This window comes from Pan troglodytes, chromosome 19 (genome assembly GCF_028858775.2).
Source record: "Pan troglodytes isolate AG18354 chromosome 19, NHGRI_mPanTro3-v2.0_pri, whole genome shotgun sequence".
NCBI lineage: Eukaryota > Metazoa > Chordata > Mammalia > Primates > Hominidae > Pan > Pan troglodytes.
Genome location: NC_072417.2, coordinates 64530709 through 64555403, shown reverse-complemented (window position 1 = coordinate 64555403; position 24695 = coordinate 64530709). Strand labels below are relative to the sequence as shown.

Genomic DNA, 24695 nt, shown 5'->3' with positions numbered 1-24695 from the left:
TGGCTACACTTAGGGGCAAAAGTAAAGAATGAACTTTCCCTCTCCCCTTGCCCACAACGTGGGTTTGGAGGTCCCTCATGAGTGACTCCATGAATGTTCACCTCATTCCTGAGGATTTGTGCTAATCAATTATAACCCTGTTTGATCCAGGTCACCAGTTTCTGACTTGCTGCTGTACACTGGACATCACTAAAAGGAAATAGGGAATGCATTCCCAAACTTACTTGACAGACTGTCTCAAAGGACTAGTGTCCTCTGAAATATATTTTAGTAAATGCTGCTTAAGAAACTATTCAATCTTGACATTTGCACAACTAATGTGCCAGATATTCCAACACATTGTCTTAGGATCCAATGCTTCATTCTATTTCCAGGGCAAGCTATGGAGTTAGGGTAGAGGGAAGAATAGACCCCATTTAATCAGGATGACCTCATTTCCGTGAGACTTCTGAGGGAACCCAGTCCCTCAGAAAAGGTGAAAAGTAGGAAGTACTGTAGAGATTATATCTAATGCTCTTGTTTCTCAGCAAAGAATTGTAAGTGCCAAATAGCTGGGAAAAAAAAAGTGTCTAACTTCACAGCCACACAGTCATGGAGCTAGGATCCAGAACGAGGTTCTAATTCAAATTCAGAAGTCTTTCCACTACACCATGCTGCCTTCAAATCATTTATTATATCTGTAAGATACATAATACTTTCACCTCCACAACAGAATAACAATATGTAGTAATGCCACTGGGTGGTTAATGCATCCTAAGTAGGTAATGTACTTCTGCAAAATCTCCCTAGATCTGTCCTCTCTGTTTCAGAGATCCTTTCACTGACAGGCACAGTGGCTCACACCTGTAATCCCAGCACTTTGGGAGGCTGAGGTGGGCGGATCACTTGAAGTTAGAAGTTTGAGACCAGCCTGGCCAACATGGTGAAACCCCCTCTCTACTAAAAATACAAAAATTAGCTGAGTGTGGTGATGTGCACCTGTAATCCCAGCTACTCGAGAGGCTGAGGCACAAGAATCGCTTGAGCCCAGGAGGCAGAGGTTGCAGTGAGCTGAGATCATGCCACTGCACTCCAGCCTGGGTGACAGAGTGAGACTCTTGCCTCAGAAAAAAAAAAAGCAAAGACCCTTTTATAACCATCCCATTTTTCCATCTCAATCTCACTATCAAGTGATTTTTAAATTCTAGAAATTATACACTAAGCACTGGAAGGCAGTGCTCACCCTTTGGGGCAGTCAAATAAAGCCTTCCCCTCACTCTTTATGCATCACGTGACTTTGGAAGTACTTGATATTCAAATATTGCTAATTCTAATAATGTCTCCCTCAAAGCTGTTTCTGACCCATGGAACTATTCTGCGTTGATTGTCCCATCCACAGCCAAATTTCCTAAAAAATGATGTACTATCTGTCACTTCCTCACATGCTGTTCACTCTTTTTCATTCAATCTGGCAAACTATCAATAGCTGGTGAGTTTAATTCGTTCACATTTATTGTTGTTGATACATGTGGACTGGGTTTCTGCCATCTTACTTCGTGTTTTCTATTTATTTTAATTTACTTTTTCCTTGCTTCCTCCTTTTCTTGTATACTACACTGTCAGGAGCTGAGGGAGATTGTGTTTTTGTTATTAGAAAAAGAGAGAATGAATACTGAGTAGGAAAAGTGAGAATTTTACCCCATGCTGTTCAAATAATGTAAAACCAACTTTTTCAGGAGCACCAATTATGAACATTACATTAATTGCAAATCTTTCTTTTCTATTCATTATAGCAAAGCTGGCAGACCTCTCATTTTCTAACATTTCACAATATGTTTCATTTCTCCTCAATTCGTTTAAAATTTAGGCCAGGTGCAGTGGTTCACATCTATAACCCCAGCACTTTGGGAGGCCAAGACAGGCAGATCACTTGAGGTCAAGAGTTCAAGACCAGCATGGCCAAATGGTGAAACTCTGTCTCTACTAAAAATACAAAAAATTTGCCAGGCATTGTGGTGCACACCTGTAATCCAAGCAACTTGGGAGGCTGAGGTGGGAGGATCACTTGAACCAAGAGTTAGAGGTTGCAGTGAGCCAAGATCGCACCACTGCACTCCAGCCTGGGTGACAGAGGAGACTCCATCTCAAAAAAAAAATATATATATATATATATATACACACACAATATGTTTTTACTATTTTAGTGGCTACACTTAAAATTTTACCAGAAATATTTAGCATAACAAAGTCTAAATTATTCAGTATCTTAAATCTATCCACCCTTCAATAAGACAAGGGTCTTAGAATACTTCATTTTCAATCACTGCCTCTCAATATATGTGTTCTTATCATCCAGCATTTTAGTTCTGTCCTTTCTGTTATCTCACGAATTTGACATTGTCACCATCAACTTCATCACCATTCATCATTATAAACAGACAATGCTTATTTACATTTACCGACATGTTTTCTGATTTATTCACTCACCATTCCTTCTTACATCTCAGATATTTTTCCTGGATCATTTTCCTTTTGAAGTCCAATCCTTTAGAAGTTTCCTTAGTGAAAGTCTGCTGGTGATAAATTCTTGGCTTTTGTTAAACTGAAATTTTATTTTGTAGTCTCACTACTGTATAGATAATTCTAAACTGGTGGTAATTTTCCTTTGGCATTTTGAAGATATTATTCCATTGTCTTCTATCTTTTGCTGTTGTTAGAAAGTCCACCATCAATCTAATAGCTGCTTCTTTGTTCATGATCTGTCCTTTTTCTCTAGCTGCTTTCAAGTTTTTATCTTCATTTGAGGGCTCTGCAATTTCATTATAATATATCTAGGAATAGATTTATTTTTATTTATCCCAAATGAGATTTGTTTTGCTTCCTGATTAAGAATAACTTTTATCAATTACAGAAATTATTTCTTCAAATATTTCCTCTCTCCCATTTTCTTTGTTATCTCCTTTTGTGAACCTGATAAGACATATGTCACACATTATCATGTGATTCTCAATGTCTCTTGTCTCTCTTTACTATTTCTCAATCTTTATCTCTTCAGGCTTCATTCTTTATAATTTTTTAGACCTATCTTCCAATTCACTAATTCTGTCTTCATCTTCCTCTTGTCTATTGTTTAACACATCCACTGAGGTTTTAATTTCAACTATTATATTTTATTTCTAAAATGTCTATTTTCTACCTTTTAAAATCTGCCTGACATTTTTATGACTTCTTATTTCTTGCTCATAGTTCATTTCATCTTTTGTATCTGTAGGCATTTCACACTTAGTTGCCCTATATTCTATATCCAATATTTACAATATTTGAAGTCCTTGGAGATCTAAATCTCTTGTTTCTATTCTACTAATTCCCATGCATAGTGGTTTGTTTCCTTGTATGTTTTGTAACGTTTTTACTGTAGGCTTATATTTTATAGAACTTAATCTTGGGAATTCTGAGGGCCTAAACTGGAAATATTTTCCTCTAGGCAGGACATGTTTACTCCTGTCAGATTCAAGGGACCCTACTGACTGGGTCTTGACCCTTTCAGCTCCTCTCGTTTGCCAGGGTTCCAAGATCTAATCTCTCATTTGCAGAGCTGATATTATATTTGCCTGCCAAGAAGTCCACCTGTTTAGTTTGCTTATTGCTCACAGCTCCCTCCTTCCTGATCTGTGTTTAACTCCCTGATTTATGCACAATTTTTATTTGGTTTTGTTCTTCCTCTTGGTGATTTCTCTTATTTTCAAAAGTAAGATGTTAATTAATTATTAAAAATTAAGGCTAGGCATGGTGGCTCGATTCTGTAATCCCAGCACTTTGGGAGGCTGAGGTGGGTGGATCACCTGAGCTCAGGAGTTTGAGACCAGCCTGGGCAACATGGCAAACCCAACCCCTACCAAAAGCACAAAAAATTAGCCAGGCATGATGGCATGCCTCTGTGGTCCCAGCTACTCAGGAAGCTAAGGTGGGAGGATTGCTTGAGCCTAGGAAGCTGAGGTTGCAATGAGCCGTGATCCTGCCACTCTGTCATCCAGCCTGGGTGACAGAGTAAGACCCTATCTCAAAAAAAATTATTAAAAATTATAGTTGATTGTATTTAGCATGAAGGCCTTTCATAGTATTTTGTTTGCTGTACCATCAGCCCATTGATGCTTCAGCCCAATGTAGCCTGGGTCTGACCTCCTCACTCCATTATAACTATGCTCACAAAAGTCACTGGCAACCACATATCATATCTAGTGGCTTCCTCATTCCAGCATTCATCCAAATTGACATCGTTGTAGCATTTGTTAATATTAGCCACTAATGCCTTGTTAAAATTCTGTGCTCCCTTGGTTTTTGCGACAGCTCTCTCTACCTCCTCCACCTCTGGTTATTCTATTTCTCTGGTTATTTCTCCTCCATCTTTTCACTGACTCCAATTCCTCTATCCAAGCCTTAAATAAACGCATTCCCCAGGATCCAGTTCTTCACTTTCTGTCATGCTCTTTTCCTGGCCTCCCAAAATCACTTCTTGGTATCAATTAATGCCCATTCAAACTTATCCATCCAAATATTCATGATGCCTAACCCATATCAGCAGCCCAGGCTCTCACACAAATGCCATTCACAGACCCGCCTGAGTCCCACTAGCACCCCAAGCTGACTACATCTAAAATGAAACTTATTCCATCTACCCACAATTGTTAAAAACTTGCTCTTTGTCCTTTGTCCTCTGTCTGTGGTGATAGCGTGTCAATTACCAAAGTCGCTCAAGCTAGAAGTCACACTACCCTTGACTTCGACATTCCCTCCACCCATGAGGTGTCTTTGTCAATTCTTCCTATCTATCACAACTGCTATTCCCTTGATTCAGATCTTCTTTTTATCTTGTCTGGATTCTATCAACAGCTCCCTAACTCATCTTCCCCATCCTCCTCACTCCATCTTCGTGGTGATATTACCACAATCTGATCACATTATCTTCCTTCCTTGACTAAAGAATTACATTTATGATGACTATAAATACTACTTACAGTTTCCAAAATTCTATGATATAAAAAGTAAAAGGCATAGAAGATATATAGATACGCTAAAAATATGCAAAAGAATAGATATGTGTAAAAGATAGACATAAAAATACACCAACTAGTAGTTGGATTGAGGTGATAAAATTCACCATGGATTTTTCTCTTTTGTCTATTTTTCATAATGAGGTTATACTACCTTTTCAACTGAAAAAATAAACTTATTTTTTAAAATTAAAACTCTGATGCATTCCCATCACCTATAGCAGAATTTTCTAAAGTGCTTTGAGATGTTAACCGGTCTTGAGTGAAGAAAAACAAAAAGGAAACTGATGATCAAATAAATTGAGGAAATACTTGACAGACAAAGTTAAACAGGTCTCTTTGCTGCATGATTTCTTGGGGTTTTTGAATTATTAATGTTCCTTATGAATCTTCAAATGGGGGCAAGAGTATTCAGTGATACCCAAAGTGATTTTATCTTTAAACCCTATTTCTGCAGAATATATCAAAGGACAGAACACTTTTTTAGAATCTCTGCCCTGTAGGAAAAAAGAATGTAACCTACAAATCTTTTCATAGCCTGGCTCTGCCTGCTTTTCAGACTCCTTCCCCACATCCTCTCTCCCCAGTCTGTATTAGGTTTCTATTGCTGCTTCAACAAATGACCACAACCTTGGTGGCTTCAACAACACAAATGTATTCTCTTACAGTTCTAGAGGTTGGAAGTCCAGCACAAGTCTCACTGAACTAAAATCAAGGTGTCAGCAGGATCGTGCTCCTTTCTGAAGGCTCTGTGGGAGAATCCCTTGCCTTGCCTTGCCTTGCCTCTAGTGTTTCTGGAGGTCACTCACTCTTCTTGGCTTATGACTTCTTTCTCCATCTTCAAAGCCAGTTGAGTTCAGAGTGAGTTGCGTCTTTCTCACCTTGCATTACTCTGACTCCTTCCTCTGCATCCTTCTACTTTCAGGGACATTTGTGACTACATTGAGGCCCCCTGGATAATCCAGGATAATCTCCCTATTTTAAGATCACCTTATTGGCAACCTTAATCCCATCTACAAAGTTAATTCCTTTTTGCGTGTAAGGTAACATCTTCACAGGTACCAGGGATTAGGATGTGGACATTTGGAGGGCAGGAAGCATATTCTGCCTACCACACCACCTTTTACATTTCCCTACCTTTCTTCCATAATACCCTCTACACTTTTCACCGAAGCCACCTGTTATTCTCAGAGAGAAAATTGTTCATACCTCTACTTTCCTCTATCTCTAATACTCATTCCCAGCCTCACCACTGTCTTACCTATCCAGAGCATTCCTACTTATCCATTGAAGTCTTGTTCAAATCTCACTTCCTCTATGAATATCTCCCTGAATCCTCCAAGTACAATGGGACACTCTGGGCTCCTATATTATTTTGTTCATGTCACCAAGATAACACTCATCATACTGTATTGCATTCATAATAATATAACAGCTAATACTAATTGAGCACTTACTAATGTGCCCATCACTGTGCTATGTGCTTCACCCACATTATCTCATTTTCTCCTCATAGCAACCTTATCAGGTAGGCATTATTGACCCTTCATTCTCCTCCTCCAGCCCTAGATGATGAGCATTTACAATGTGTGAGCCCTCCATGCCTCCTTCTGTTCCACACCATCAACACCTCACTCAAGCTCAGTTCATTTGGATCTGTTGAACTGCACTGCTAGTTCCCTGAGCCAAAAAAGTATTACTGGCCACCCTACTAAATGCTGGAATGAAAGCTTTCCTGTAGGTCACACTAAAGGCCTATGACATCTGATCTGTCTTGAGTCTTGGGATCAGGAGCAAATATGTCTGAACTTGGTACATGACAGATCACAATGCAGCCCAGCTGTGTGAAGAGCAGCACACAAAGCCCTCAATGAGCAAGAAAGAACAGCTCGTAAGGCAAGTGCTGCATCAAAAGCAGATTTCTGCTGTAGCACCTGCAGACACCACTGTGGCGTCCAGTTGGTCATGCACCCCTTCTAAAAGAATGAGCCATCCAGGCCAGGCGCAGTGGCTTACACCTGTAATCCCAGCACTTCGGGAGGTCAAGGCGGGCGAATCACTTGAGCTCAGGAGCTTGAGACCATCCTGGGCAACATAACAAAAACCCGTCTCTACAAACAAATACAAAAATTAGCCATGCATGATGGTGCATGGCTGTGGGTCCCAGCTACTTGGGGGGCTGAGGTGGGAGGACTGCTTGGACCCAGAAGGCAGAGGTTGCAGTGAGTTGAGATCGCGCCACTGCAATCCAGCCTGGGTAACAGAGCAAGACCCTACCTCAAAAAAAAATAAAGTAAAATAAAATAAAATAAAAAAACAGCCATCCATCACTGGCTGATGATTCAGCCCTTAAATCAACCATGGAATAAATATTTGTTGAGTGTACCCGGTTACATAGTAGTATAGAATAAATTCACTGATTAATAAGCACATTGGCATATTGAATGGCAACATTTCTTCATATAATAATAGTTCCTGAAGACATGCCACAGTGGGGGCACAGACAATGAATAAAACCAGGCTCCTGCCTGTGAGGATGTCATAGTTCCATAGGAATAACAGACCAGAAAACAAATCTGTACAATTGGACTGTGATGGAATAATAAAACCCCTGGACAAAAAAAAAAGATTTGAGCTTATTTATTGCATAAGCCTCAGGTTCCTCACATTTGCACTGGGGATAATAATAGTATCTACCTCTATAGGGTTTGTGTGAGGATCATAAGAGTTACGCATTTAGGGAGCTCAGATGGACAGGAAGACATAGGGGGAGTTTTGTTTTGGTTTGGTTTGGTTTGGTTTGGTTGTTTTTTTGTTTGCTTGTTTGTTTGAGATGGAGTCTTGCTCTGTTGCCCAGGCTGGAGTGCAATGGCATGATCTTGGCTCACTGCAACCTCTGCCTCCTGGATTCAAGCAATTCTCCTGCCTCAGCCTCCCGAGTAGCTGGGATTACAGGTGCCCACCACCACACCCGGCTAATTTTTTGTATTTTTAGTAGAGACGGGGTTTCACCATGTTAGCCAGGATGGTCTGTATCTCCTGACCTCGTGATCCGCCCGCCTCGCTTCCCAAAGTGCTAGGATTACAGGCGTGAGCCACCGCGTCTGGTCCACAGGGGGAGTTTTCTGTAGAAATAGTCTCATCGCAGGGGTGCCTATAAGGGAAAGGATGGTCCTTGCTGCTCTGCCCTAGGGTTTCTCTTTGACGCCAAGTTATGCCACAGATGATGTTAGCCTGAAGAACTTGGACTGAGCTGTTTACAGCCAGTAATTTCATAATCCTTAACAAAGAAAGTGTAATAGATGGTTAACACTTGTGCAGGGTATTTGTGGGGGCTTTGGGGGATGGAGGAGGTTACTGATTGTATTTATTGTGACTCTGAATCTTTAATAATAAAACAAATGTAAAAAAAATGTTTGCCATCAGACTAGAAGTTCCAATAAACGAAGCGGCAGAAATCAGTGGCTATTCGTTTTATCATTGAGGAAGTTTTAGACTTTGAAGGATAATAAAGAAATGGACAATTAAAAAAATTAAAATAAACAGCCCAGAACAGGGTCTGGCACCTAGAAAAGTCTGATTCATGTTGACAATGCACAAAGTTCTGTGGAAGCAAACATGGGGACAGGTGCTCATGCAGAGCTAGGAAATGCTTCCTGGGATTGGTGATGTTTAGCCTGGGCCTGGAAGGATAAGGAAATGTTCACCCACCCAGAGAAACAGGATAAGAAGAATTTAGGCTTAAACTTTCAGAGTTTTGCTTAGGGAAGAAGAGTTTAGAGGAAATAGCAAAGACAAACGCATTAAGATTTGAGCTATGCCAGGCGCTGTGGCTCGCGCCTATAATCCCAGCACTTTGGGAAGCTGAGGAGGGCGGATCACCTGAGGTCGGGAGTTCGAGACCAGCCTGACCAAAATGATGAAACCCCATCTGTACTAAAAAACACAAAATTAGCCGGGCGTGGTGGCACATGCCTGTAGTCCCAGCTACTCAGAAGGCTGAGGCATGAGAATCGCTTGAGCCCCAGAGGTGGAGGTTGCAGTGAACCGAGATCACACCACTGCACTTCAGCTTGGGCTACAGAATGAGACTCCATCTCAAAAAAAAAAAAAAAAAGATTTGAGCTACAGAAATAATGCTATTTGTCCATCAAACCCATTTCTTTGTCCTCCTGGGCACACAACTCAACTACATTTCCCAGCCTCCTATGCAGTTATCAGGGCCACACAATTGAGTTCTAGCCAATAAAATTGGAACAGAGTGATATAAGATCTGGTTCCTAAAACTTCCTAAGAATCCACCTATACATGTTTTTTTGTTTGTTTGTTTTGTTTTGTTTTGTTTTGTTTTGTTTTTGACAGTCTCCCTCGGCCACCCAGGATGGAGTCCAGTGGTGCAAGCTCAGCTCACTGCAACTTCTGCCTCCCAGGTTCAAGCGATTCTTGTGCTTCACCCACCTGAGTACCTGGGATTTCAGGTGTGTGCCACCATGCCCGGCTAATTCTTATATTTTTAGTAAAGACGGAGTTTTGCCATGTTGCCCAGGCTGATCTCAAACTCCTGGCCTCAAATGATCTGCCTACCTCAGCCTCCCAAAGTGCTGGGATTACAAGCATGAGTCACTGCGCCTGGCCTCATCCATACACTTTATCCTCTCATCTCCTGGCTGGATGGCTCCAGGGTGAACTTAAAATCACTTGTAGAGATGAAAGAAGCCTGGATCCCTGAGTTATTGCTTGGAGGAGAGCTGCCCAGGAAAGCTGCCAAACCAGGAATGTCACGTTAGACTGAGGAAAAGCAGTATATAAAGTTTTATTGTGTTAAGGCACTGAGATTTCAGAGTGTATCTGTTACCTCAGCAGAGCCTAGCATTACTTACCTTAATACAATATAAAACCTTATCTTGAGCTTAAACAATAACTAGGAGTTGTTCACTAAAATTTAGATTCGTATGAGAAAAGGCTGGAAAGGTATTTGGGAATCAATTTGCAAAGGAGCATAAATGCCTCACTAAGGACTTTGGGCCTTATCCTACAATCAATGGGAAGTTATTAAAGGTTTTGACTAAGGCAATAGCAAAATCAAAGGTGTGCTTTTGAAAGATCACCCTGCAACAGGGAGGAAGGAAAACCTGGGTGGAAGTGGGGCTGAAAGTGGAAATTCAGTTATTAAAGACCATTAGTTAGTGAGGCCTTGAAGGCAAAGAGTGTATCATGCCCAGCATTGTCCCAGGACTTAGCCCAGTGCAGGTTCTCAGTGCAGCTGGGTGGTTGGAGATGGATGGGTGGACGGGCAGATGTTATTACAGAAATCCTAGTGAGAGATGATGAGGCATGAACTAGAATGGTGGCAGTGGGGATAGAGAATAAGGGACAGACTGGAGATGTACTTAAGGAGTCTGAGTAGACAAGGCTTGGGGACCCATTGGCTGTAGAGATGATGAATTTCCAAGAAACATCAAGTTCTGGGTCTTGAAGTCCGAGCCTAGAGCCAGGGAAGATAAATAGTAGAGGAGAGCCCTGTCATGAGCCAGATTTTCAGAAGGACCATCTCGAGAGCTGGCCTTTTGCCAGACTTTCAAGACATATTTTCCTACAATCTCTGCAAAAGGCTTTGCATCCCCCACAGAGACAGAGGAATTAAAAGAAGCAGATGTATCCATTTCCTAATATTTCCTGGCTGCTATTGCCAGGTCTGTGGAAGGTCTGTATTCTCCCTTCATTCCCCCTTGCTCCTTTCCTTGGGAAGTAGTGTTTTCTCACAAATTCTCTGCCTTAATCTTTTGGGGGTTCCTCACTTTTCTGATTCTATGATTCCTCATTTTGAAATTCCTCCCACCTTAGAAGTCAATGATGTTCTATGTCAGGAATCAATAAACTTTTTCTGTAAAGGTCAAGAGATTAAATATTTTAGGCTTTGTGGGCCATGCAGACTGCCACAACTCCTCAACTCTGTTGTTAAGCCATAGATAACATGTAAATGAATGAGCATGGCTGTTTCCCAATAAAATTTTACTTATAAAAACAGGCAGTGGGCCAGATTCAGCCTGTGGGCCACAGTTGGCCAACCCTGCCCTAGACAGACCCAAAGCCATATTGGAGTGGAAACCACAGCCAGCAAGGAGAAGACCCGATCCCTGGTCTGCTTTTACTGTGTCACCATGAGCAAAGACTATAGAATCTCCCTGGACCCAAGTTCAGGGATAATAGGGATATTGTTATCAGTTATTCCTGCCGTCCCTGATATTGCAGACAAAACAACTGACTACTGTTACATGCCAACCATGTGCCAGGGACTTTCTACTCCATATTTCATCTAATCCCCAGAGGAACCCCATGATGTATTATCACATCCACTTTTCAGATGAGAAAGGCAGGTTTCAGAGAGGTTAAGTAAACAATGTCTGTATTAGTCTTTTCTCACACTGCTAATAAAGACATATCCAAGACTGGGTAATTTATAAAGAAAAGAGGTTTAACCCTCCACATGGCTGGGGAGGTGTCACAATCACTACGGAAGACAAAGGAAGAGCAGAGGCATGTCTTAGATGGCAGCAGGCAAGAGCGTGTCCAGGGGAACCTCCCTTTATAAAACCATCAGATCTCATGAGACCTATCCACTATCACCAGAACAGCAGGAGAGAAACCTGCCCCCATGATTCAATTACCTCCCACCAGGTCCCTCCCACGATACATGAGGATTGTTACAATTCAAGGTGAGATTTGGGTGGGGACACAGAGCCAAACCATATCAATGTCACATTGCTAAAAAAAATAAATAAAATAATAATAATAATAAAAGATAGAGCTAGGATTTTACTGTGGATCCACCTAGTTCCAAGTTCAACCCCCTTCCAGTATATCATACTGTTCCCCAAAGAGAGCTACTGCCAGGGAAAAGCTAGCTGACCAGCTCTGGCCAGAGAGGCCCTCAACATCATCATCACTTCCCCAGGTCTGGTCCTCAGCTTGCAAGGTGAAGAGTTAATTGACCTGTCTCTCTTGGACAAACTCCCATTAACCAAGCTCATAAAAGACTTTTTATAAATCAGAATGCCAAAGTGTCTGTTTCTCATGGTGGATCCCATTCTTCTTTTTTTGTAACTAGAATGTTCCAGTCCCTAAATCAGTGCACACCCCTTCCCAATATCAGGACACACAAAGGTCAAATTAAAATCCCAGTGGGTGTGGAATCAGCCAGGGGAAATGCGAAGCCAAGGTGAGGCCCAGCTCATGATCCATCTCTGGACATAACAGGGCCTGGAATCCTCATGGCCCCAAATTCAGGTCTGAATGACCAGGACATTGCTGTCTACTGCACCTTTCTGTTCTCTCTCTGGCTCCTCATTTTCCCAGGAAGGAAAGTTGGTCATTGGTGGTGGAGGTATCTGAAGATGGACAGACATACAGTCTCTGCTTTTCAGACCTGTTGCTGTTCCTCTCCACAGAGATCTGGACTAATAGAGACAGGCCCAGAGTGCAGCATGAGAGATGCAGGTCAGACCCAGGGCATAACTTGATGGCTAAACACCTCCCTTTTAATGGCTCATTCTTCCTTTCTTTAATAAGTGTTTATCTTATTCCAAATACAAGTTCATTTTAGGAAACTTCAAAACTACACTAAAGAAAATTATTATAAATCAGCCATAATCCACCACCTCAACATAATTGACTGAAGACTTGGTCAATATTTTGGAATACAGACATTCAACCTTTTTTCTATACATGGTAGTATATATACACATAAGTATGTACATATATGCATATATATATATATACACACACACACATACACATATATGCTTTCATAAGACTGGCACTGTGTTGTATATGCTTCCTGGTCACTTTTTTCTTCACTAAATAATATGTGGCAAACAATTTCTTTCTTTCTTTCTTTCTTTCTTTTTTTGAGACAGAGTCTTACTCTGTTGCCCAGGCTAGATTGCAGTGGCACGATCTCGGCTCACTGCAGCCTCCGCTTTCCAGGTTCAAGCAATTCTCCTGCCTCAGCCTCCTGAGTAGCTGGGATTATAGACCTGCACAACCACACCCAGCTAATTTTTGTATTTATAGTAAAGACGGGGTTTCACCGTGTTGGCCGGGCTGGCCTCGAACTCCTGACCTCAAGTGATCCACCCACCTCAGCCTCCCAAAGTGCTGGGATTACAGGCATGAAGCACCACACCCAGCTGGTAAACAACTTCTAATGCTGCCATCTTGCCTTCTTGATCATTCATTTAATGGTTGCATGATAGCCCATTACAAGTATGTGCCATAATTCATTTTCCCAGTTCCCCTTCTGTTGGACTCCTTCTTCCTTTAGCTGCATTAATATTCACCAATTTGACAATAGCTTGTCCTGGGAACCTTCAAGTCTCTTAATCCCTTGCTTTATTTTTATTAGTCATGCTCTCTGCCTCTCCTATCTGAGCCATTCTTCCTCACAGCATGCTCTGGGGTCTAAATAAGGTGTGCACATTAACGCCCTCTGTGTGCGGTAAAGCATGGTCCCCAGGGAAGCGCTGATTGAGCCTGCATATGAGAAACCGACAGGAGGCTGGGATTAGCACCAGGGAAGAAGGTACCATGGAGTGGGGTTGGGGAATGACCTTGGGTTTTCTATCCCTGGCCTCTCCCTCCAAGGAACTCCAGAAATGCACACCAGAGAACAAGGGAGTGGGACTGGGCAGGCAAAGGCCAAGGTGCATCAGTGCCCAGCGCCATCAACTGGGACAGCTCACGGTGCTCCTGTACTGACTACAATCACCCATGCAAACACACACACACACACACACACACACACACACACACACACGTCAGAGTCTGCCAAGAATATGAAGCTCCTCAATGTCAATGTCAGAGTGAGAGAGTCCCCTTCTTCCTGTGGCTGCTAAGAGAGCAATGAGCATCTGGGCTCTGGATTCAGACTCTCTGGGTTTGAATTCCCAGCTCAAATCCTACCAACTACATGGCCTTGGGAACACTGCTTAATTTCAACACTGTTGTACACTGCGCCTTTGTAGATTGGTGACAAAATAATGTCTACCTTACAAGACTATTTGAGAAGCATGAAATAACATATATTAAGTGTTAACATATGTGCCCAGCACCTGGTAAAGGCTTAGCAGGCATGAGCTATTATTATTATTATTATTATTATTGTTATTGCTGCTGTTGTTAACAAAGGTTAAGTGACATCTCAGAGCCAGCTACACAGAGAAGAACCTGAGCCTTGATAAATTCCAGCTCACTAAGTCCCATAACAACTCCATTATCACAGCCATAAACCACTGGGGGCACCTTCAGCACACTGGCTGATATAATGCTCTACTCTGGATGACAGAGGCCGGCCCATAAATAAATCAGACCAAGCTTCAAAGCCAGAGCATGCAGCCTCCTAAAACTTAGCAGTGCGCTTGTCATTTCAGCTTCCACCCTTTTTCCATCAGCAGGGTCCCAGGGCCTAGGTTTCCACAACCTGTCACCACTCGCAGGTCTAATTAGGAAGGGAGGCTGGGTATGGGAGTAGGCACTTCTAACCCTAGCTACTCAGGAGGCTGAGGCAGGAGGATCAGTTGAGCCCAGGAGTTCCAGGCTGCTGTGAGCTATGATTGCACCATTGTACTCCAGCCTGGGCAGCAGAGCAAGACCCCATCTCTTTAAAAAAAAAAAGGGAAAAAAAGAAAAAGAAGGGAAGTGGAAAGTATCATGGTGGAAGCAAAGAAAGGCACAAGTAGGAGGTGTGTGGGGATGATGTAATTGGCAGTGGAGCTATCTGAGGATGCACAGACCATATAGTCTTTACTTTTCAGAGCCTGTTGCCGTTCCTCTCCACAGTGATCTGAGCTAATAGAAACAGGCCCAGAGTACAGCATGAGGGATGCAAGTCAGACCTACGACATAACCTTATGACTACAACAACAGTTAAAACAGTGGCTGAGAAGTCAAAGTTGTTTTAGCGTATCTTTCCTCCAGGGTATCATTAAAAAGAAAGACAGATTGGATCTCCCTGGTTCAGCCAGACTTCCCCGGCAGAGAGGAAGAAGAGGACGGTGAAATGGGGAAGAGGAGGCAGTGAACAAAATAGGAGGGAGACACATGCTGTACCTGTTGGTCATATGCTCACTTTACTCAGAGATCAATTGCATAACAAGTTCATATGCTCTGAAGTCAATCATGACATTAATTCCAAAAGGAGATTTATTTCCTCGCCTGAGTTGAAAGTCCTGTATTGACACATGTCTGCTACTTGGCACCCTTCTTGTAAATTAGTGTCTCTTTCCATCAGGGTCTGCATGCTGATGAGAGCAGGTGGTTTTTAGTAGCAGAATCAGGCTCCGGCTGCATGGTTTGAAATTACACCCCGGCGTGCAGCTAGATCCCAAGCAATTCACTCCTTCTAGGCTGACAACATCACCACCACCCACCCCACCCCACCCCACCCACCATGGGAGAAGGTGATCTTCCTGAGCTCTATGAAACAGAATGGGGTTCCTTCCCTGCTCCCTCATTCTCTTCTTCCCACACTCACTTCTTCCTGAGTCAAGGTCTTTGGTAAGGCTGAAAAAGAGGCACTTTGTTAGGATAATGACACCCCCGGGTTCTCCTTTAAGAGGCTGTAGATAATGACAAAGCAAGGGTTTTTGGTCATATGGAGGTTTCACTCAGAAGACTTGGCAAGACCTGCAGTGCCCAGGGTTGGGCCTACGGAAGCCCTTCAAGGTGGAGCTGCGACTCTGTGGGGAGAAGCAAGAGCCTGAAAAGACCAAGACGATCCCAGAGTGGGAAGCGGACAAGAAGGAAGGGGGTCAGAGAGAAAACAGCCTCCCAGGCATCTAGTAATGGGAGTTCGATATGGACAGAAAGTTGGTCAAACGAAGCAGGAAGGAAATGGCTTATACCCTCTGGACTTTGTGTGTTTTTCTTGGTCGAGTGAGGGTAAGACTTTCATTCTGGCAATAGTCCACATAACCACACCCCACCAGATGTCATGGACATTACCAAGGGCTTTGTCCTACACCAAGACTCTGTTTGTCTTTTTCTGGTGGCACACTGAGAGCCCAAGAAGGACCACATAATAAGAGTAACAGCAAATAAGGATTTGGAGTTTACTGCCTTTCAGGTGCTGGTCCAAGCACTGTATGCATATTAATTTATCTAGTTTTCTCCACAGCCCTCTTACAAGCATAGCTCATATCCCCATTTTATAGATGAGGAAACTGAGGAGCAGAGAGGTTAAGGAATTGCACAAGGCCACACAGCTAGGCAGTGGATGAAGCTGGGATTCAAATCCAGGCAGTCTGGTTTCAAGGAAAGGCCGTGGGCCAGGATCAGCGCTGAGGAATAGAGCTTGAGGCCATGTCAAGGAGTTTGGAACAAGGAGATAAACAAGATAAATGGGAGAGGATGTCAGGGACAAACATGAGTCATAAGGGAAGACCTCATGAGTGCCTAGAACATCCTCTAGCATTCAGGACTTGTTTGGGGGTGCAAAGAGGTATGGGGCAATGCGTGTGGATGGTCTCACCCAGCTTGATGGGCCAGGAGTGGTAGATGTACCAGATAAGCAGCACATTAGAGAGTGAGATACTGACAGGTTCTGCATCTCCATCGACTACTCCTGCATGAGACCTTTTTGCCCTCTCTGATCCTTTCACTATATCAAATAGGAAGAGCCCACTAATGAATCAACACATATTAATTGAGAAGCTCCCATGGGCTAGGAACTGTCCTAGGTGCCAGGGGCATAGGGGAGTGAACAAGACACAGTCCTGCCCTTAACGTGCTTGCATTCAAATGCGCCCAGAGGAATAAATTTTGAGCAAGAAAAGGAGAGATAGGTTGGACCCATCCAAAGGGATGCTTTGAAAATAAAATTCCAAATACAATCTGGAAGCAAAGCAATGTTTTCACAGCCCTTCTGTGTCAATCTGCAGGGAATGTCAGCATTAAGAAAACCAATTTGATCACTTTAGGGAATTCTCTTGCACATGGTACAATAAGTCCTTTAAGGTTTAGCTAAACACCAATAAATTGTTCCAAAAATCTCATAATAATCAGTCATTCGGATCACTCTTCATGAATTCCGTATTTTTTTAAAGGGATATTTGAATGCACTTTGCAAATTATGGTGTCTTCCCTAAATGGTATCTAAAGTTCATGATAATTTTCAGTGACAGTATTTGTGTAAATATGGATGCCATTCATTCTTTTATATATTCCACAAGCGATTATTCAGTGCCTGCTCTGTGCTGGACACAGCATGCTGTGTTTGCCTTCAAGGATCTACGGCATAGCAGGGACACACAGAAAGAGCAGACAATTACAATATGGCCACGAGGCACTGAGTGGGGTGAGTACCCAGCACTAAGGGAGGCCTAGATTTGTGGAATAAGAGGCCACATGAAGCTAGGAATTCACATCCTAGCTAAGACCTGCAGGATGTATAGAGTGGCCAATAAAATACCCAAATAAGAATCCTGCTATCAGCTGGGCATGGTGGCTCACGCCTTTAATCCCAACATTTTGGGAGGCCAAGGCAGGCGGATCACTTGAGGTCAGGAGTTCAAATCCAGCCTGGCCAACATGGTGAAACTCCGTCTCCACTAAAAATACAAAAATTAGCTGGGCGTAGTGGCATACGCCTGTATTCCCAGCTACTTGGGAGGCTGAAGCAAAAGAATCACTTGAACTGGGAGGCAGAGGTTGCAGTGAGCCGAGATCATGCCACTGCACTCCAGCCTGGACGGCAAGGCGAGACTCCATCTCAAAAAAAAAAAAGAAAAAAAAAAGAATCCTGCTATCACTTCTGGAGAGAATAAAAGCTTCTGATTCAGAAAAGCCTAGGTGTAAATCATAGCTTACCAGTTGGGTGTTACTGGGCAAATTCCTTCATTTATGTGAGCCTCTGTTTCCTGATTTGGAAGATAAGCATACTAACATTCACTTTCCGGGCTCAGTTTAAGGATTACTTGTAAATTGCCCAGCACAGTACCTGGCACACAGTACATACTTAATAAGTGGGAGCCATTGTTTGCATGATAGTGAGAAGTCAATAAACAATTGTTCCTTTCAACAGACCAGGAGTAACCCTGAGCTGACAGACACAGGCAGCCAGGGAAAATAAAGTAAAAACATTACCATAATACCTCATTAAAACCTGACTTCGCTTTGGAAATGAGAAGATTTTTCCTCCCTCTTCTCTTATACATTGTGATTAACAAACCTACTCCAAAGTGGGAGAAATGCCACTTCCCCCTCCAATAAATAATAAGGTGAAATTTTTCTACATGCTCCGGGCCACCTCTGGTCTCATCTTTGTGAGCCAGCAGGAAGCCTCTCCTGAGTGCTGAGGGTGACTGTAATTGAATCATTTGGCATGAAATTGGGGAATGCACCATAATAAATCAGACCCACTCCTGTATCCTGAAAGAAGCAGACACCTAAGAGACCCGGATGCCAGATCTAGCTGGGAGGGCCCAGCTGCTGGGGCCATAGAAGGTTGCATGCATTTCTGCACAGTTGTTGAAAGGAAGACTATTGACAGGTCATGCCACCTATCCTTCTGACTCCAGAACACTGTGCACTCATCCAGCAGACATAGACAGAGCCTTTGATGTGTGCAGACGTGCTCAGGAAAGCAGATTGCTCAGGCAGCAAAAGCAGATAGTGGGAAAAGCAGAGGCTCTGAGTCTGACAGCCTAGTTCAGGACCAAACCTTTGTTCCATCTCTTGCTAGCTGTGTGTCTTTGGGCAAGTTGCTCAACCTGACTGAGCTTCCTCATTTGTAAAAATGAGGATTATAAAAATACAACCATATTAGTTTCCTATTGCTGCCATAATAAACACTGCAAACTTAGTAGCTTAACACAACACAGATTTATTCTCTTACAGTTCTAGAGCTCATAAGTCTGAATTCAGATTCACTGGGCTAAAGTCAAGATATCAGCAGGGCTGGTTCTTTCCAGAGCATCTGAGAGGAGAATTCATTTCCCTGCTTTTTCAGCTTCTAACAGCCACTTGTACTTCTTGGTTCGTGGCCCTTTCCTCCGTCTTTAAAGTACATCACTCCAACTGCTGCTTTATCACGTTGCCTTCTCTGACTCTGACCCTTTCGGCTCCTTCTTACAAGGAAGGGCCCTTGTGATTATACCAGGCTCATGTGGATAATCCAGGATAAGCCCAGTCTTAAGATCATTAACTTCTGTCTGCAAAGTCCCTTTTGCCGTGTAAGGTATCATTCACAGATTCTGGGATTAGGATGTGGACATATTTGTAGGGGTCATTATTCAACCCAACAATATTACCAAAGAACAAAACAAGATATGTAAAGCACCTAACACTATGCCTGGGACCCGACAGGCCCTTGGTAACCTTCCCTCCTTTCCTACTCCCCCTGGAGCCCCAGGGGACACTTGTGCCTGGAGGGATCATTGCAAAGGTGCGCCTTGCCTTTCATGCCATACTTACCATACCCTGTCTTCACAGCTGACTCATCGAGCTGCACTTGGAAGCTGCATAGCTTCCCACTGAGACTCTGACTGTTCCTGATTCTGTGATGAGGCACCTCTCGTCATCTGTGACATTCTTCTGGTCAGGGGTTGTTTGCTTTCAAGGAAAAGAAACTCTCTTGGGCTAGATTGAGTCATTGTAGGGCTACAAGAAGCAATCAAGCATCCAGAGACAGGAAACTGGGTCGCAAAGGACTGGGAAACTCCCGCAACTCTCCGTCTGGACCTTGGCACATCTCTGCTTCTCTCCACTTAATCCTCTCAAAAGACCAGCTTTGGGGCAAGGCTCTAGAGTCTCCCCTAATACCTTCAGTTTGCCAATGGGTCTCGCTGGCCCTGGCTCCAACTCTGGCCCCAACATTGCATGAACGTCCCTTGCCCAACACCATCCCATCCAGTCAGTCTCTATACCCTTTCATTCTGTTGATCAATAGAGATTGGTTGGCTTAATGCATTGGTGATACCCCTGAGTTAGGTGTCTGCCCCAGCTCAATCAGCTCTATGGTTAAGGGGCTGAGATGGCAGAGGACAGACCTAGACTCATATCTCTCTCCACACCTGGGAGAGAGAGAGCAATCTCCAAAAAAGGCAATCTGGGCCGACACTCACTCCAAAGCACAGATATTTGACAACCATCTTTTTTTTTTTTTTTTTTTTTTTTTTGAGACAGAGTCTCACTCTGTCACCCAGGCTGGAGTGCAGTGGCATGATCTCAGCTCACTGCAACCTCTGCCTCCTGGGTTCAAGTGATTCTCCTGCCTCAGCCTCCTGAGTAGCTGGGACTACAGGAGCGTACCACCATGCCCGGCTAATTTTATTTATTTATTTATTTATTTATTTATTTATTTATTTATTTGTATTTTTAGTAGAGACGGGGTTTCGCCATGTTGGCCAGGCTAGTCTTGAACTGCTGACCTCAGGTGATCCACCCGACTTGGCCTCCCAAAGTTCTGGGATTATAGGCGTGAGACACCATGCATGGCCGACAAACCACCCAATCTCTAAAAGGGATCCAGAACTCTGCTCATATTCAAAAGTAACCATTAGTTTTATTAGTGCTTGGAATACCCAAGAATCATTAATAACAAACTGCCTAATGATTAAGAATGAGAACTCCATGAATAGCTAATCACAAATTCCCACTTCCTTGCCCTGGAAGTGGCAGCCTAGTGTAGTAAAAGGCAACAAATGGGCCCAGGGTCTAATGCTGCCAGCTGCTCTGCCCCTAGAAGCAAAGATGTCCATTTCCTCCAAGGCTACAGAAAGCCCAAAACATACATGACAGTACCTAATTTGGGAACTTTAGAAATGTCTTTCTCTATTGTTAGACCTAAGACAATTGTTCAGCAAGAAAAGCCAGCCCTGCTGTCTGAGCTTTCAATGATTAATGCAAAAATTGCCCATTTAAGGAAATACAGAGTTGAGTCTGGATTCCAAAAAGCCAAAAATTAGAAGGCAGACAGAGAAAGAGATAGAATCTGATCCATTGATCAGACCACAACTTGCCCACACCCCACAATAATGGGAGATGGAGTCACCATGCCCTGGAAGTATCATTGGTGTCGTTTGTAACTAAGATCTTGTGGGCCTCATTGGCTGTTCTCCCAAAAAGGATGTGAGGACATCCCTGTGTAGGTGAGCCTCCTCTCATCCCCCTAGTCCACGGAAACGTAGCCAAATCAACATGAGCTTGCACCCATCTGGACCCCTTAGACCTCGTCTGTTTCAAACACACTGGAGAAATGGAGGTAGTTTAGACGACTCTTCATTGAAACGGTGGTACTCCTGCCCATGGGGGGAGATGGGAATCCTTCTAGGCCAGAGTTGGCGGGGTTCTGCCTCACTGCCGAGCCCAGCATAACGGAACACAGGGAATGGGAGTGAGATTCATGCTGTGTATGTTTATCAGCCCGTTTCCAATTTTGTGTCTGAAATCAAACAGCCAAGGATCTGCATGCTTTGAATTTTAATCTGTCCCTTTAGGGCAGTCACAGGTTATGAATACAGAGTTCCCGGCATGGTGAGCCAGCTATGTACATATATTTATCCTGTGTGTCCCTTTACCAAGGCCTCAGCATAGAGGTCCTGCTGGTCTTATTTTAGCCGAAATTCTTGTGCCAAAAAAAAAAGAGGCATTTTTATTTCCATCCAGTAAACACCATCTGACCATGCTCTGGAGGCAGCCAGGTAGCTGATGAAACTTCATTTCCTCTCTTGAACAGTGATCTGGTTTGACATCTCAGTCCCCAGGTGACCATGCTCGGAAAGAACTTCGTTTATCACTGATGTTTGGCCTCCACGAAAACAGATTCTTCATTTTCAAAATATCTTCTCCATGGTGGCAAAAAGAAACCAAATACTCATTCTATGGGGCCTCAAAATTGAAATTGAAGTTAAAATGAATATCAAAAAATAAAACATTAGAACTTTATGAGTAGCCATTGATTTTTAGATATTTTGAATGTATGGATTTCTTTTATGCGGACTTAATGTTATGCATTCCAATATCTTTGGCCACGCTCAGGATTTTCAAAAGTTATATGTTGTCTATAGATGTGAAGGTTGAGTTCTAAATTATGAAAAAAACAAAGAGATACTTTTTTTTTTTTTTTTTTTTTTTTTTGAGACAGGGTCTGGCTCTGTCGCCCAGGCTGGAGTGCAGTGGCATGATCTCGGCAAACTGCAACCTCCACCTCCCAGGCTCAACAGACCCTCCCACCTCAGCCCTGCAGGTGTGCACCATGATGCTTAGCTAATTTTTGTATTTTTTGTAGAGACAAGTTTGCACCATGTTGCCCAGGCTGGTTTTGAATTCCTGAGCTCAAGCATTCCACCTGCCTCAGCCTCCCAAAGTGGTAGGATTACAGGTGTGAGCCACTGTGCCTGGCCAAGATACATTTTTTGAGTAGGAAAAGATGATACCACAAGCAACTCTGGAAGTTTCCTGTAAATCAAAGCACCTGACATTCAACTTGGACTCTTAACCAAGTCTAAGTCTACATATTTAGCAAGTGTATAATGAATGGCTGATTGGGATTTAATCTTATTTAACTTGCAAATATGAAGAAAGAAAAAAATTGAGACAAGTTTTTTTTAAGGCAAATTGGTTTTATTTTTGCAGAATCAAAGGGCAGTGCAGCTTTCTTTCCCCATTTCAGGCTCTATTCAAGATGTCTGTTTAAATCTAATCAAAGGCTTCTTCCTTTGCATACCATATCAGTGTTTCTGAAATTATGGATGATCAACCACCATAAAGCTGGAAAAGCATGAAACCATGTTTTGTTTTGTTTTTAATTTAAGGTCTAGTTTGGCAAATGGATTGAATTATTTAGTGAGCCTACAAACTACATGTCAATTAAACTTCTTCTGGGCTTGGTAAAGAAAAAAAAACTCAACCTTCTACGAGGGGAAATCTTTGGCCATGAGCCACTTATGCAAACATAATTGTAGAAAAGAACCCCAATTTGCACACAGACATTTATTTTTGTACCTTTCCTACTTTAAATCAGTCTCAATGCTAAATGGGCGCCTTGCAGTTCATTGATTTCTTTCTCTGTTGCCTTCAAGGACGAGATTTCCTAGAAACAGAGTTACCAGGAGAATTAACTCTAGAAGGTAGATTGAAAACACTGAGAATAGTAGATTCTCCCACATGATAGGCAACAAGGCACTGTTCTGGAGCCAGGAGGGTAATCTCACTGGAAACTGAGGGAGACTGAAAGCCGTGCCCAGAAGCCTAAAATGAGAGGGCGGATCGCAAGTTCAGGAGTTCGAAACCAGCCTGGCCAACATAGTGAAACCCCGTCTCTACTAAAAATACAAAAATCAGCCAGGCATAGTGGCACATGCCTGTAGTCCCAGCTGCTCAGGAGGCTGAGGCAGGATAATTACTTGAACCTAGGAGGCGGAGGTTGTGGTGAGCCGAGACTGCACCACTGCACTCCAGCCTGGGCAACAAAGCAAGACTCCATCTCAAAAAAAAAAAAAAAAAAATGAGAAAGATATATTGGATCTACTCTTTGCTCTGCTTCTAATACCCTTCTTTAGCCTCTCCCGTCATCTTTTTCAGCTGGAAAAACTTCCCATCCTCTGAGCTCAGACAAATTGACACCTTCTCTCTAAAGCCTATTGGTTTTATTGGCCGAATGAGGATAACCTCAGAAGAGAAAGGGTTTTTTGTGAGGACGGATGAGTAATGGTCTGGAAAGGACCACGGAAGCAGGAGGGAAGCTAATAATCTACACCCCATTGACCAAAACCACTAGGCTTTGTCACACCCGACCCTATGCACCTTTTATCATGCTGTAACTTACTATGTTGTCTTCCCAGCTGATTCTACCTCCTCCCCACACTCAAAACCTGTGCCCATGAGCCCCCCAAGGTTCAGGACTATATCCCAGGATCTCACACAGAATAGAACCTGAGACATAATCATCTCTCAGAAAATCATCTCTCTGGTCTGTCCTTGTGGATTCTCACTCATGCTCATGAGTTCCAGCTTATCTTTACTCTCCCCCACTTGAAATCCATCCTCCCTTCCTGACTGCCTACCTGGAGAACTTCAAGCTTCAGCATAAGACAAAAGCCTAATAGAGACTGTTTAACCAACTTGCACAATTGAGAACAGAGTAAACTTGTAACTGTGTGTATATCCCCCAGGGCTCCGTTTCTCTGATTGAACCTAGTATTGTCTTTTTTTTTTTTTTTCTGTATGCTATGATGAATGGTGGAGGCCCTCTACTCTCAGACACAAAGAAAGACAGCCATCGATGTTCTCTAAATCAGGAACTATTGAGTATAACAGTGTCCAGGAAAATTCTAAAGGCAGGAATTCCTTCAGAATTCCTAAAGATGAAAATACTGTTGCACTCCCCAGCTCAGCCACAAATACTCCATCACGAGCCACGCTTTGGCACCTAAAATGTTTTTGACCTGATACCCAGAAATCTGTAGTCTTCTTTATTTTCCCTCTTACTGGCTTGCTCTTACCCTTAAACTCAAGACTGTGTGCCCAAACTGACTACGGCCAAATACACCAACCACAAAACAACCATTGCTGCTGATAAAATGTGTTTGAAAATGCTGATTCTTGACTGGCCTTATCCTGAAAAATGGCTGTACACTGGTGAGTGTCCACGTGTCATCTTCCTTTCCC

At 43.0% G+C, this 24695-nt stretch overlaps 1 long non-coding RNA gene across 1 annotated transcript in view; it reads right to left on the bottom strand.

Moving 5' to 3' along the window:
• The window catches only part of LOC134808974 (uncharacterized), a 53690-nt gene that overhangs the window by 28219 nt on the left and 776 nt on the right, over window positions 1-24695 (bottom strand). The gene's annotated exons all lie outside the window — the stretch shown is intronic.